This window comes from Oxyura jamaicensis, chromosome Z (genome assembly GCF_011077185.1).
Source record: "Oxyura jamaicensis isolate SHBP4307 breed ruddy duck chromosome Z, BPBGC_Ojam_1.0, whole genome shotgun sequence".
Lineage (NCBI taxonomy): Eukaryota > Metazoa > Chordata > Aves > Anseriformes > Anatidae > Oxyura > Oxyura jamaicensis.
In genome coordinates, this window is record NC_048926.1 from 47,269,499 (window position 1) to 47,284,816 (window position 15,318).

The 15,318-nt window shown below is 39.7% G+C and overlaps 1 long non-coding RNA gene across 1 annotated transcript; it reads left to right on the top strand.

Annotated features, from left to right (window-relative positions):
* The first annotated feature begins 6,284 nt into the window (after window positions 1–6,284).
* On the top strand, window positions 6,285–14,912 carry LOC118155681. Its single transcript, XR_004745961.1, has 2 exons — window positions 6,285–6,403; window positions 13,098–14,912. It is a non-coding gene; the product is annotated as an uncharacterized LOC118155681 (long non-coding RNA).
* The last annotated feature ends 406 nt before the right edge of the window (window positions 14,913–15,318 follow it).

A 15,318-nucleotide genomic window follows, 5' to 3' on the forward strand; every position in this document is an offset into this window, starting at 1 on the left:
TAGCATCTGTTCAAAGCTTCTTTTGCTACCTGAATTGTACATAAGGATCAAATCATAAACATGCACTCATAAACATCCATACATTTCAAATTACAATTGCTTTGTAGCTCCGATCTCACTTTTCTAGCGATTTTTAAATTTTCATTCCAGTTATTTTTCTTTCTTTCTTTCTTTCTTTTTTTTTTTTTTTTTTCTCTCCTTCTTTTCTTTTTGTTGGACAGTTGTGGTTATTAAAAAATTTAAAATGAGTTAAGTGTAGACACTAAAAGTGCAGCTCTTAGTTGTTTGTCAGCTTCGTAGTTTGTCTAGATACAGCCTTAAAAAAAAAACTACAACCAAACAACAAAAACAAAAAACTGTCAGTTCAACAAGGAGTCTCATTCCAACTAAAGAAGTTAAATGTGAGATAGAATATTCTCTTAGCACCTTGTCTGCACTTACAGAATACATCCAATTTGAAACAAGATGATCTAACAACTAGGCTGACCGGGGAAGCCGTACACATGGCTCTGCAGTGGTAGGCTACCTGTTGGACAGGTTCTATCGTACATACACTGGTCTTTTCTTGCACTTAAACTAAGCTTGATGGGAAAAATAGGAAGTTTATTTCAAGTTTTATCTGTCCTGCTAAAACAAACCATGTCTCTTACATGGCTTATCTGACTTTCCCTCACATTCTGGGATCTTCAGCTTTAAAACAGATGTCTGGGGATGGAAGGATATTGTTTTTCCAGAGCTTGTACAGTAGTTTTTGGGACCCTGGCTTAGAGATGTAGGACATGTGAGATGTCATGAGCAGATTTTCTTTTGCTTCTAAGTGGATCTGTTTTCAAAATGCTAAATTGCATTGCCAGGCACAATATTGTAGAGTATGATGCATACGAATATGAAAACCTCTCTGATAGATTTGACAAGACACACTATTGTAAAAATATTTAAACAAGACCTCTGACTATTCCAAATAGCAACACTGTTCTTTGCTGAACATTTTTAAGCCTCTATCATCATTGCAGACTACCTGGACCTGTTCTTTTAAAAAAAAAAAAAAAAAAAAAAAAAAAAAAAAAACACTTAAAAATGAATAAATAAATAAATAAATAAATAGTACTTTGGAAAATAATTGTTTGAAATTACAGTTTTGTTTGTTTGTCTTGTTTTGTTTGTTTGTTGTTTTCCACTGGATCCTCTAATGATTACCTTCTCTGTAACTAGGGAGGAAATCTAGATAAATATTTTAGTCTCTTATTTGCGCTCAGCTTTTGTAAGCTGACGTGTTTTCATTCTGACTTTCATGGATTTCAGCAGAAGAGTTCAAATGCATATACTTTTCTGTTCTTTGAATGTAACACAATACTGGCCAAGGAAATATCTGGCTTGAAATTAAAGATTGGAAAAGATATATATATATATAAAGAGCAAGTGTTTTCCCACCAAAAAGTCGAATGAATTTGACAGAGCTTTGCAAATGCATTACTATTGTTATGGTTCCATTTTCCCAATGCCTTAGAATTTTATTTCTATGTGTTGTAATTACATCAGTATTTGTCTGAGGGTATAGAACAGAAATCCTATGCACAGGAAGAATCCTATGCATGGTAGAGTTTTTATTTCCTAAACACATTTGCAATAAAAAACAAACAAACAAAAACAAAACAAAAACAAACAAACAAACAAACAAAAAACAACAAAAGATCTGTACAGTAGATCATTCAACCTGTAATGATAATGTGATGGTTATTGTTACTGGCATGGAGATCTCTACAAATGCTGCCATGTGTTATTGGCCAAACCCAACATACTAAAGGATTAAAGCCTTATTCTAGTGCTCTATATGTTTTCTTCCTATTATGACAAACAGAAAAATAACGACTTGTAAGAGAAACAAGTATGTTCCCGGCCAGCTCCCAGTCCTGCCTGTTTCCTGATGCAGCTCCTAGAGCAACACCGACATTCCCATTTTTCTCACCCGCCACCCATTTACCCTCATTACTACCAGTGGATGTTGATCAACTAGATCATATGGTCAGCGTGCTCTTTCTGGAGTGATGTGGAAGATGTGCAGTGTCATGGCAATGGGCTCCAACTTCCCTCAGAGCTGGGACTGTGTGGATCAGAATAATCCTTCTTGGGATGGAAGAGGTGGAAGCTGTGATCCTTTAATGCTCAGACACTGTACTACCAGAAAAAAAGTAGGTTAAGCACAACAGACTATGCCTATGAGTCTAAATTAAAAAGTAATTTCCAAGGACTTGTTCTACTGACAGTAGCAAGGAGTTGTTTGGCCATCCCAGGTATGGTCTTCTGCTACTTGCTGCCAGATGTTCCATTCTGGAGACTTGGTCTCTGTCAGTTTCTTCTATTTTCTGAAGGCCTGGCTGTATCAGTCCCTCTTTTGCTCCCTACCTTGTGAAATCTCCTCCTGGAAAAGTGTAGCAGAGCAATTCGGTAGAGATATCAGACCTGGACAAGCCATGGGTGACAGCAGCCAGCAGCTCCCTGGGACCGGGTTCTGGAGGAAGGAAGGCCCAGCAGCACCAGCTGTGGTAAAGGAGCTTTGGGCTTCAGTGGTACTTTGGTGAGGACATGGATCTCTGTTATAATCACAGAATCACAGAATCACAGAACAGCTTGGGTTAGAAGGGACCTTAAAGATATCTAAGTCTAACCCCCCTACCACAGGCAGGGACATGTCCCACTAGATCAGGTTGCCCAGAGCCTCATGAAACTTGGTCTTGAACACCTCCAAGGATGGAGCATCCACAGCTTCTCTGGACAACCCTAACCCTCTAACCACCCTCTGAGTGAAAATTTTCCTCCTAACCTCCTAAATTTCCCCTTTTAGTTTAAAGCCATTCCCCTTGTCCGGTCATTGTCTGCCCAACCAAAAAGTTGCTCTCCATCTTTTTTTATAAGCCCCCTTTAAGTCCTGAAAATTTACAATGAGGTCACCCCAGAGTCTTCTCTTGTTTAGGCTGAACAGCCCCAGCTCTCTCATCCTTCTTCATAGGAGAGGCGTTCCAGCTCTCTGATCATATTTGTGGACCCATTCTAACACATAAAGCGGAAGAATTAGCACACAAGTGTGCACCTGGAGTTCCCCATCCTGCAAGGTGTTGAACAATTCTTGAGCAGTGCTGGTATCTAAGAGAAGATGCTTTTTAATTGCTTGTTTTGTGTGCTGAGGACCAGCTCTCTGCTTAGAGCTTGTAGCAGCCAATGCAATACAAAGGACCATCCTAATTTCATTACCAGCCTGTGGACTTTGTAACAGATGAATTATACTTACTAATTAAAATCAAGAGTTGATTAAGACTGTGAAATCTTAGTGTGACTGAGAATAGCTTAAAAATGTAAACTGCTTGCAAGATGAAGTCTCCACATTCTCATGGAGTTTTATTATTTTTGTGATCAGGAATGCGTGATCTTTCTAAAAACACTGTGTGAATATAAGAAAACAGTGTTGTGGCCTTTATTATGGCAATAAGCTGCTGTCCTTCTTTCTCTGAGAGTTTTTACAGAAAGCAATGAGCTCATCCTATTGTGCATTCTGCAGACCAAGTGGCACTCTCAGGAAAGCACTTAGTCTTGGGAAGAGCTGGTGTAGGCTTAAAAGCCATGATTGAAGTGGGATGCAAACAGGAGACTGTTTCCGTCTCCCATTAGATGCAGAGCTAAGAAGAGCCTGTCCTGTGACTGAAGAGGCAATGAGCAGATATCTCCCAGGGGAAAGCTGAGAGAGCCAGTGATCAGGGAAAGATACTGAAAATCACACTAGTTTATTTTCTTTCCAGCTTCTGAAATTCACTTGCTGTGTGACCTTGTACAGATCTCCCAGCTGCTGTTTCCCATGAATTAAATGTGGATGATGTTTTTCCACCTTGAAAAATGCTTTGAAATCAGAGGATACTAGGAACTGTAGAACTTGTCTTAGAAATCAGAAGTGACCTGTTGTACCCAGGAAGGTTACAGCAGAAATAGGCCTTCATTTCCCTTGCTTTAACGCTGGTAACACTTTGTAGTTCTCTGAGGACTTATCTTCCTTTTGTTTCCCAGATTTTGATTCCCCCCTCCCCCCCCCCTTTTTTTTCCACTCATCCCTCAGCTGTACTTTTGAATCTTCTGTCATCACAGGTGCATAGCATCACACCTGAAAAACAAAGCAGCAACACAAAAACCTACACTGTCACTCTTTCCCAAATGCTCACACCAGCACCACCACGGGCTGCAGCAAAGCCGTAACACCAGCCTGTGGGATAACAGGAGGAGCCGCTCTGGGCCACAGGCAAGCTCCTGTGTGACTGCTCAGAGGGGCCTGAACGCGTTGCAACTGCGTTTCTCAGGGGTGGATTCTCCTGTCAGCTGACACCACCCTCAGTGGCAACAGCCCTTCTGAAAAGGGACATCTCCATTGCAAAGTGCTCTGTCTGAGCTCTACTCCTGCTCCTTGGTTCCCACAGGGGATGCAGCCCTGGGTGGTGCTGGTGGTGTTTCATGGCAGCAGCAACACTGGCACCTCTCCTCCCATCTGTGCAGACAAAGAGGTGGGTTACACCACCACCCTTGGCTGCCAGTCACTGCAGTGGGCCCAGGTCACAGCAAGAACAGCATTTGTGCTTCTTCCAGCCAGTGATTTATCTGCTACAGAGAGAAGTGACAGGGGATCTGGCCTTCTCCTACAGCAGATCTGAAACATCAAAAACTGCTCTTAAGGGTCTGTGCAGTGTCCCATGGGAAAAATTCCCAGTGAATCTCATGATGTCTTATGATCTGCCACATGCACAGACTCAGTAGATGTAAGTAAGCTGAAGTCCCTAGAGTTTGCTAGCAGGCTGAAGCGTCCATTGGGTAGCCATGACAAGGCTTACATCACTCTTACCCCATTTTGTAACTGGAAAGTTCAGTAAACCACCCATCACAGTGCTTTCCACAGAGAGACGGCATGTCAAGCAGTGTCACTCCTGATTTTGATCCAATCTAGCATGATGCTCCACATGTTAACTCCAGAAATCACAGAAACCCTGTGGGAGGCAGCTGTGGGACCACCCGTCCTACAAGGACACACTGCCAGGCTCTGAGAAAGGCAGGAATCAGTGCTGCCTGGGACTTGGCACTCTTTCGAGAAAGTGTTTGTTATAACTAGAAATGACACCGTCAGATATTTTTTATACCTACACCAGTGCATTACAGCACACAGGTAAACATATATTTAATTTTAAAAGATGCAAAACAAGTTATTTTCCTATGCCCAGCAGTAAAATTGTTAGTGTAACATCTCTTTTTCAACCCTGCTAAGTAAAAAAATATATATATATTTCCCAGGCTTCAGGCAGTAGCTAGTGCTTGTTATTGTAACCTTTGAGATAAAGGGATGATCTGCAAAAAGGTGTAAAATACATAATGAATAAGCCTGCAAAGACATGGTAATTTCACAATAGAGAACACATGGCCATTATATCTTTCAGCATTCCTATTGTCTCTGTATTTCCTGTCTTGTTGAAATCTGAACGCAGTGTTTTTCTTTTCCTCCTCTGCCACCCACTCTCTTTCCAACCTCTGCCCTTACTCCCACAATGATTCCCACATTCATTCAGTTATCATTTTCACAGACAATTCTAGCATCAAGGCTTTTCAGAAATAAATAAATAAATAAATAAATAAATAAATAAATAAATAAAATCACCATGTAGACCCATGGCATGCCATTTTAACGGTCCTTAAACACACAAACTCATGTAAAATTCTATAAAGGCAGCTAACATAAAATAAAAAGTAGAGTCAAATAATGAGTTCTGCTCACACTGAAGAACTAAATGGACACTAGCACAGAAGAGCCTGGTGTCTCTGAGTAGTGGAAGATTGTACAGACACCTCAGTTATGGTTAGGACCCGTCTGGCTTATGTCTATTCATCAGTTCAGTAGGACACCCTGCACATGCACAGAACCAATGTCTTCACTGCTATTTACATAACTTTTATTCAATACTATTATTTGCTCTTCATTTCTGAATCTCAACAAAGGTAATAGAGTACACCAATTACCATCTAAATTAAGTGTGGAATCTGCCTGTACACATTTATTTTTCTCTCTCTACTTGACCAAAGGAAACAGTGGTCTCTTCCCTTGCTGAAGTCTGTGTGAACAGCTATTTCCCTCCAAGGCTGTCCCATGTCCCCTCCCTTTCCCATGTCCCACTCAGGCTTGCCCCAGCCAGTCCCTCCCTGGCAAGACAGCCTGCTCTGTGTTGTGGAGACAGTGTGGAGCTGTGGATATGTATACAGCCTGTCCTCCAAAGTCCCATAAGTGGAAAGGCAGCGTCCTGACTGAAGGGTGTGATTTCAGCCCATCTCTGTACCTTCACTGGAGGCCAAGTGCTGCTGACGTGAACAAAGAGGTCAAAAGTGGGTAAGATGTTATTTCTTGCCTTTATTTATTTATTACAGAAGAGTTAAATAATAACTTCAGTTACAATATTGCAACCGTTCTATTCTTGTCAGAGCTTTTGTAATCGAACACTAATATTATTTGTGGCATGCCTCCTTTCCACAGCTAGATGGCAATATGTGGGCCATGCTCACAAAGAAGTTACTAAAAAGAGTATTGCATATAAGTCAAGACACAGTCTGTGGGAATGCCCAGGGCTTTTGTCAAAATCTGGGTCAGGAGATTTAATTACTGTATTTTCATTTTGGATGGACATTACCTCAATATCAATCTAACAATAAGCAATAAACAATGACGTATTACAAAGAACACAACAGTTAAAGCAGTAAGTAGTTCCCTTATACTTTGGCCATGAAATAGCATACAAAATGACATCTGCTGTCTTAAAGAAGCTGAGGTATTCCTGGGTAATTAATGTCTCCTTTTGGTTATGAACAGGCCTTGTGTTTTTGGTCTCGCTATATAGTGTTTGCAAGTCATGTGCACAAGACTTCTATAAACTAAAATCAAGTATATTTCTGTATCTTCAATATTATGGACTGATTATTCATGGTGGTAGAATGATCATAAACAGAGCTGGGGAATCCCAGAAGTGAGTAGATGTCTTCTGAAGAAGTATAAATCTGTTTAATACTTAGTTTTGTGTCAGTATCACTGACTCAACCATGTAGGGCACAGTTCTTCATACCATGATTCTTGAGACAGAAAGCTCTCAGGAATGACAGAAAGGCAAGAGCCAGGATAGCTACAGAATTGACACAAAATGAATAGAATTACATGCAGAATATGGTTTTAAATTCTGACTAGTCCAGTGACACCACTGGGCTGAACATGCCTTTTCTGCATGCTCAACTTGCATGCTTTAAAATTTTATGATTCAGCCCTGAAGAAAAGATAAGATCATTATCTGAGTCTCCCCTCCTTGAGAAATGAGTGAATTCTGAGAAAAATAAAAGCCATGACCAAACCCATGCAAGCTGTAGTGGACTTTCAAGAACTGCTGGCAGTACTAAGTATGATGTGTATGTATCAATAGTGCAGTTCATGTTTTGGAAGACTCACAATAGAGGAATCATCAGGGTATTCCCAGCATGTCTGTGTTGTTTCTCAGCATTGTGCAATATGTTCCATGCCTGGATAATTCTTTGAAAAGAAGACATAGATTTAACAAGAAAATCATCTTTAAGTGGTGTATTTGACTTCCAGCTTACTCATAAATTAGAAAAATAAACTAGTTAGTAAGGCAGGAGAGACTAAGGGCTTTGCACCATTCACACAATGAGGTGGTGACTCAGCTAAGATAAGATGATTGACTCTTTTTGTTTCACTTTTTTACCCCAACCATAAAGCCTCCTGCCAGTAAAAATAGCCTGCATAACTTGGTAGAAAGGTTAAAAAGTCCACTCAAGTTCATTTTAAATTGTTTGAATCATCTCTGGAATGTAAACTCTATGATCAAATTTGTATTTAACCATGAGGTTTCCAGTAGTTCAGTGCTGGACAAAAACTGATTGCACAGCAGTCGAAGGGTGCATGACAGGCACAGGCCAAGAGCGTAGGTGGATCATCTAATCTTCTGCTGGAACCTCTAAAGTGCTTCACTATCTAGATACAAGAGACTTGCTGCACTCTCATTAGAGAGGTCAAACCCAATAGGGTGCATCAGAATTAGTTAACACACATAGCCTTGCTAAACAGGGCTTGTTGGAGTACGTAAGGGTAAAACTACTTAATCAGCTATTAAGAATGATGAAGAAACATTTGTGATGTTTCTGCAATTTAGCATAATAATGAAGCAATACTCTGGAAGGAAAATAAAGGGATACAGGGCATGCCCTACTGCGAGTGGGAGGACTAGTTGCACCATGTGCGAGCATTTTGAATCCATCCAGCTTGTGTTCAGAGCAGCTAAGGCAGGATGGCATTAACTTCAGTGTATGCTCCCCCAGGCATAACACAGCTCCAGATAAGCTTGCTGTAAAAATAAGAAGAAAATCCTTAACTTTTGCCCCTATTACTTGCACTGTAGTTTCTTTCAATCGTTGAGCATGGCAGCTCACACCAAGAATGTGTCTCTGCCATCAGGAGCTCCCAGCACAAGCAGCCAGACTTCTGCTTCAAGTCCCTGCCTGCCCTCCAGCCCATCACCAGTTCCTCTTGTGCTTTCCTAGGCAGGACAAGGGGTAAGCCCAGCATGCAGAGGGGCCACAACACCAGCACCCAGCCAAGCCCATCCCACAGTCCCTGCCCACTCCTCCTTACCCAACCCGAGTCCTGCCCCAGTAGGCTGATGGGCACCCCGGAAAATTCACTCACTTCCAAGCACGACGACTGCTTCTGAGATAATTAAAAGCAGTTGTAGCATTTAAACCTGCAGTTGGTCCCCTGTAAAACACAGTAAATAAACCAATGAGGAGGCTGGAATTTTCCACCCTTACAAACATTGAGGTGCTTTTCTGCCAGGCAGACTGCTGCAGGTCCAGAACCTAACCCAAACATTACCGAAAAAGGAGAGTGATGCTGGTACAACTAAGACTGCTCCTGCAGCTGTGAGCATTGCTCCCTTAATTCTTCTGCGTTTAATGGGGCATAACCAGAAATGCAAAGTACCACACAGCAACTGAGGAAGAGACTGAGTTTACTACTCTTACAAGAAGACAACAACCAGCTGAATCTGCAATGAGTCATTTATACCAGATATTAAAAGACTGTTGTGGTACGAAAAATACATAAACTTACCTCAGTGTGTTGCTGTAACACATGCACTACCTGAAACGACTTATTTTGAACTTGATGTCATCAAGAAGTTGTCAAGAAGAAATCCAGGTGAGGTTACATCAGATCAGTAGCGTATGTACAAAAGTATTTCATATATATATATATATGTATGTTATTAAAACAAACAAGCAATCCCACCCCCCAAAAAAACAAACAAATAAACAAACAAAAAATAATCAAGAAAAATCCACTTACAATTTCATAAATTCTGAAGTAAAACAAAAAGGATAAACTGTACAGCAGCATACAAAACAAACAAGCATCTAAGCAAGCAACTAAGGCTTAAGGGAGGAAAAGCCTGACAAGTCTTTGAGTAGAACTGACTTATCCAGCTGCACCTGAGAGCAGGACCTGGACTCAAGCCACAGACTGCAAAATGCCACTCATGAGCACAGGGCAAGACTGCACAGGAAGCACTTCAGCTTAACATGCTCAGACTTACAGGTGCTAAACGAAATTGGGCAGCAATTGTTTAAGCAAACATAAATTAACCATGAGGTTGTCTCTTTCAGTGGCTATCAGCACAGATCTAAGCTTTATGTGGTGGCAGGAAACAGCAAGGGAGATGCAATCAAGAGCTCAACAGGCCAGTAGCTGGTGTGTTTGCTTGGGAGCTGGTCACGGCAGACCCTCTCTGGGCAAGCCACATCTGCCCATGACGATAACAGCAGTTCCTTATTTTACCTCTCTTCTCTGTGATAAATGTATGACATGCCCAGATGCCATAGCAAGGAGAATGACCAAAATCCAGAGATTTTCCCCTGCAAAATGTTCAAATACTTGAGAAAAGATGTCCAAGTGAAAATTAGGCCATTCTGTGAATGATTTCATACTACATATGAAGTCCCAAGCCTGGTCTGCTTTGTTGTATCGGATACATTCCTGTGGCAAGCTGTGTCCATTAAAAGCAAACAAAACAAAACAAAAAACAACTCATCCATCAGCCTAAGGCATTTACAGGTGTTCTGCACATGATATGAACTCAAATAAAATCAGACCTACCATCACCCTTCCTCCTGTCCCTCAAACAATAAATATTCAGTTTTCTGACACAGTTTCTGACTCCCCTCCTGAGCACAATGCATCCCTACCACTTCCACTCTGTCAAGAGTGCCATTTCTTGCAATCACCTTGCCCACCTCATCTGCCTCTCTGTCACTCCTACCTTCCTTTCCGGCATGATTTGAACTACTGCACATTTAATGCTGGTAGACCATCTCTGCTGTTATTTAGCTACTTCTCTGCCATTTATTAAGGTGACTACTGCAGACCTTTCCTGTGCACTTCCCAACCCCAGCAACATTATCTTTAAATGGTTATCTAAAACCTCCATCATGGCATTTCCTAATAACATCTATTTTGCTTGCTAGGTTAGGCCTATTGCCAGTGAGGCAATGAATATATAAAGCTTAGCAGCTTCTACTTGCTTTCTTATTTTATGCACAAAATTGTTTTTTCTGTCTGAAAGCAACAAACAAACAACAACCAACCAACCAAAAAAAACAAACAACAGAAAAAAAAAAAAAGCAAAACCAAAAAACAGTACCAATTCCCCCCCAAGCCAAACCCAAACAAACAAAAACAAACAAACAGAAACAACAAACAAACCCAGCACTTTGTTTGGCAGGCCAGTCTATTACAATGGAAGACTATAAAAATACTTTCTGTAAAGAGACTGGGTGAGAACAAAATAAAAGACAATGCAGGAATATGCTCTGTGTGCACATCTGACACATCGAGGTCCCTGTTGCAAAGTGAGGAAAGGACAAGCTTGGGGAGCCTGTGGAGCCACACAGCGGCCTTCCCGGAAAGCCTGCACACACGCGGGTCAGCAGCAGGGGTGGGAGGCGGCGCTGCAGAAACATTCCTTGCCCTGTGCTTTGTTTGCATTCTTTCCTCATCGAGATGCTGATAAAATAACCAGAAGGTTGAGAAAATTCTAAGCTTGCAAGGGAGCTGTAGCTCCTATAGCCAGTACCCTCTTTGCCACCGTGCAGAGTGAGCTCTCTGGAGATGATAAAAATAGTGCTTTCAATAAAGGAAAAGAAGGAAAATGAACATGTTACTCAACCTCAGTTAAAACACAGGAGACCTTCTGATTTTATATCAGTGTGACTGGGGTCTGGGTTCCACCTAGCTGGGCACACTTATTCTGGACCAGCCCCTTTTTTCAAAGACATCATATACTTTTTGGAAAAACAGTGGGGGCCAGAGAGAGGGTATATCCCTTTCAAAGCTGGAAGATGGAGTTGGTCGTTTCATAAGAGGCCTCATCAGTAACTTTTGAAGCAAGGGAGCATTCAGCAGTCATTGACAAGTAAATTGAGGACTTGCCTACTCCCAGTGTTCAAGGGACATAGGAAAGCAAAGTGGAGAGAAGCATCAACTAACAATGTTGTGTGCTGATGCAGCTGGGTGAACGTGGCAGGTTATAAAAATGACAGATGTTAAATACTGGCTTTTTGTGTCACAGTGAAAATAAATTTCAAACTGAGATTGTGAAGTGTTGTGAAGAGTTCCTGACTCTGCTTGTATGAAATATGGATAAGTCTGATTAACCCTTCAGTTACTTGTTTGCAGGTGAGGGCAATGTCACCAAATTCAGAACATTAGCGATATACTGTCAGGTGCTGCAACATGAATTATTTGTACTGTATTTATAAAATGTAGTGTTAACCTGGACAGCCAGATTCCTCAGTTTTCAGCTAAAAGCAATTTTTATCCACATTTCTGAACCACACAAAGGCTTTGAAAATGACTTTAAAAGTCTTTTTTTTTTTTTTTTTCCTCCCACAGAGAAATATTTTTTTTCCCTTTTGTATTATTTTTACAACACATGGCTCATTATTGCTGACTAGTATATACTAGGAAGCACAGTCATCAACAAAACTCTTACAAAATGCTTTCTACTTTGCAAGAATATTTGTGTATTTCCCAAGTCAGAGGGAGGAGAAGGATGCTAACCTTGTTCATTCATATTCCTGAGAAATACAACAGAGAAAATGAATCAATGTGCATGTAGATTTAAAGCAGCTCAGGAATGGCTTATTTATTTATTTATTTATTTATTTATTTATTTATTTTATTCTGTCACAGAAAACTGCTCACTTGTTTTCTGGCATGTAATTACATAACTGATGATCTTAAATGTCATCTGGGGAGTTTTGATGAAGAATACCTGGAAGCCACTTTTGTCACCACTGAAGGTATGCTTCTAGTGAATAGATTTCATAGTTTTGTAGAGAAGGGAGTGGGGTGTAAAAACTAAGATAGATCTTAATTTTCTTTTAATGGAAGATATATTTCAGTAGACAGTTTTTGGGTTGAGTCAAAACAAAGTATTTCATTTGAGTCTAGTATTTTGTCTTTTTGTATAAGTTTGGATCATGAATGGTACTTTTGCTGCTGTTTTTCCCAGAGGACATGAATTTCAGTTTTGATGAAATCATCAGTATTTTGTAAAACCAAACACAATACTAATTAAAAAAGAAGAAAAAACCTGAATATTAACATTTTAATCCAGTAGGCCAAAAGATGAGCAAAGAGTAGATAATATAAAATGTAATGTTTTCATGGAAGTGTGCATCTGTTTCCCATTAACTTTTCCTGAGGCAAGCAAGGAATCAAGGTTTCCCCTGATTTAATTTGAAGAGCAATTTGGATTTCCTGTGCCTCAGCTGGAGGCAATATTGGTATGAGACCAAAAAAGGCCATAACTGTCCTAGGAGGTTCATGTTTCACAAAGAATAATACCTACAGAAATTCAAACAGGATGTCAAGAAGCGTTATATGGGGGTTCCCAGTGCTCTCCGGTGTTTCTAATATAAATTCACAAGGTGAAACAATATTAGTGATTTTTATTCTCTCTTCTTACCAGACAAAAAAATAAAACCAGCTTGGAAAGATTACAACCTAAGGAATACTGCTCAACATGTCACAGCAGTAAGCTTGTTTTCTGTGGAAAAACTAGAACTCCAGAACAGATTCTCTGGAATTGATGGCATTACTTACCAGCACAGCCAAAACTGTTGTTCACGGAGAGAAAACCCATCCAGGAGATGCAGCATCCGAGCTTTTCATTACGCAAGTGTTCCAGAAAGGATCGAGCATGCTACCTGTGAGAGCAAGGTCCTGTGCTTTTTCTCAGGCTGTACACACAGAAATGGAGGCTCTCCAAACTTGCACTTGCTTGTTTAAACCATGGCCTTGGTTTCTGTGACTAAAATAATGCCGATGGCATATTTGCATGAATAATTAAACTTTATTAGGGAGATAATGGCCATCTGTTACCTCCTTTTAATGGATTTTTTACAAAGTACACTTCACCCTCTTTTACTTATAAATGAAGAGGGAAGGATTCTGAGCCATCAAAATCATTGAGAGGTTAATGTATTGGCACCACTCTGGCTATTTTCCTCAGGTGAAACCCCAGTCGTGCTGGAGTCAGCTCTTCATTTTGCCATTGGTTTTGATACAGCAGGGATTTTTACCTTTGGAGATCAGTGCTAACTGAGAGAGGTCTGGGGAGGCAATTGAGAAACTGTCTTAGATGCTTTGTTGTCTCCTGTGCTCAGGTAAATAAGATTTTGTGCATTCTTCCATACAGAGAGATTTTCATCTAAGATACTTATTTTTTTTCCATTCCTACCTTCAAAACTTCACAAGAGAGTGAATTTTAACTAAGCTGCCTCACTCCAAAGGGGCAGTGCTAGCTATTATTTGCACTTTAGTTCTTTTCAGCCTTTTTTACTTTGAAGAACATGTAAAAATAGTATTTTAAAATTCAGTTCCTGTCATTTTCTGGGGGGGGGAAAATGACACCATTTCTTTGGCAATGTAAACTTATCTTTCTTACTGTTCAGCCTGGTTGTGGTTAGACTGTGTGGACGTTAGTAAAATCACACCATTACTGGGTATTTAAGGGATCTTCAAAACAATTTTTATGGTCCAGAAAAAGAAATCAGATGGAAAAATAATGTAAAACTATTTGTCTAATTGTGATTACAGTGTTTAATACACCATAATTGTTTGTCATAGGGTCTAACGTGGGTTATAATTTTACAAAAGTTATGTTTATTTGGAAAACTCAATTTTTTTTTCTATTATTTTTAAGTTGACTTGTTGACTTTGTATCCAGAAGGTCAATATTTTTGCATGAAAGTCAAAAGATTTTCAGGTGAGAGGCTCATCTCACACCTTATATTTTGTAGGCCCTGTTTTTCTCAAACAGCAAAGCAAACAATTCACACTCCTCTGAAATACTTAACTTGTTTTAACTTATAAGCTACGTATGTACTCCAACCAATGACAGAATATTCCTGGTAGGAATATTTTCTAATTTGTTTTCTTTCTTTTTTTTTTTTTTTTCAGTGTGTGGATATTTATTTATTTTTTATTAAGATTCTATGGTGTTACTGATCCCACAGCTAAGACATTATGATACATTAGTCTGTAGTTGTCGCTAATTTGAGACATTTGTCATATCATTCCAGATTAAAATTCTTTCAACACTGCAAAAACATTATCTAATAAAAACATTTCATGACAAACAGAACTTTAGTAGTTTCCATATTTTTTTACTGAAAATGAAGCATGTGCTTAAAAATTCCTAGTCATGCAACTGAAAATTTGACCTTTGATATTCAATAATAAGCAATAATTAGTAAAATAATGACAGAATTTCATTACTAAATATTGGTTGTAACAATATTGAAACACATTTGATGAAGTTTATGACCAAGTATGGAGAATTGCAAAATTATTATTGTTGTTTTTAATGATTATTAACTATTAATAGCTTTTGTGTCACATGTGACCTTCAATTAGGAAAATAAAACAGAGTTCCTTCCCAGAATACATTGTACCTCATTTTAAAGGCCTTAGGGATCTCTTCCAGGCAATATTAGTGCAATGTCATCTGTGGCTTGAGTACAAAACAATTCTGCATGCAACAAGAGAAGAGCGTCTTTAACCATGTAACATCAGAGTCCCAGAAGGATGTAGCATATCAAGACGGAACATGATTTTATTTCTATATAAACAACTTCTCTCACTTCTCCAGATCCAGATGATTGGGTAATTAAATACTGAAACAGCAG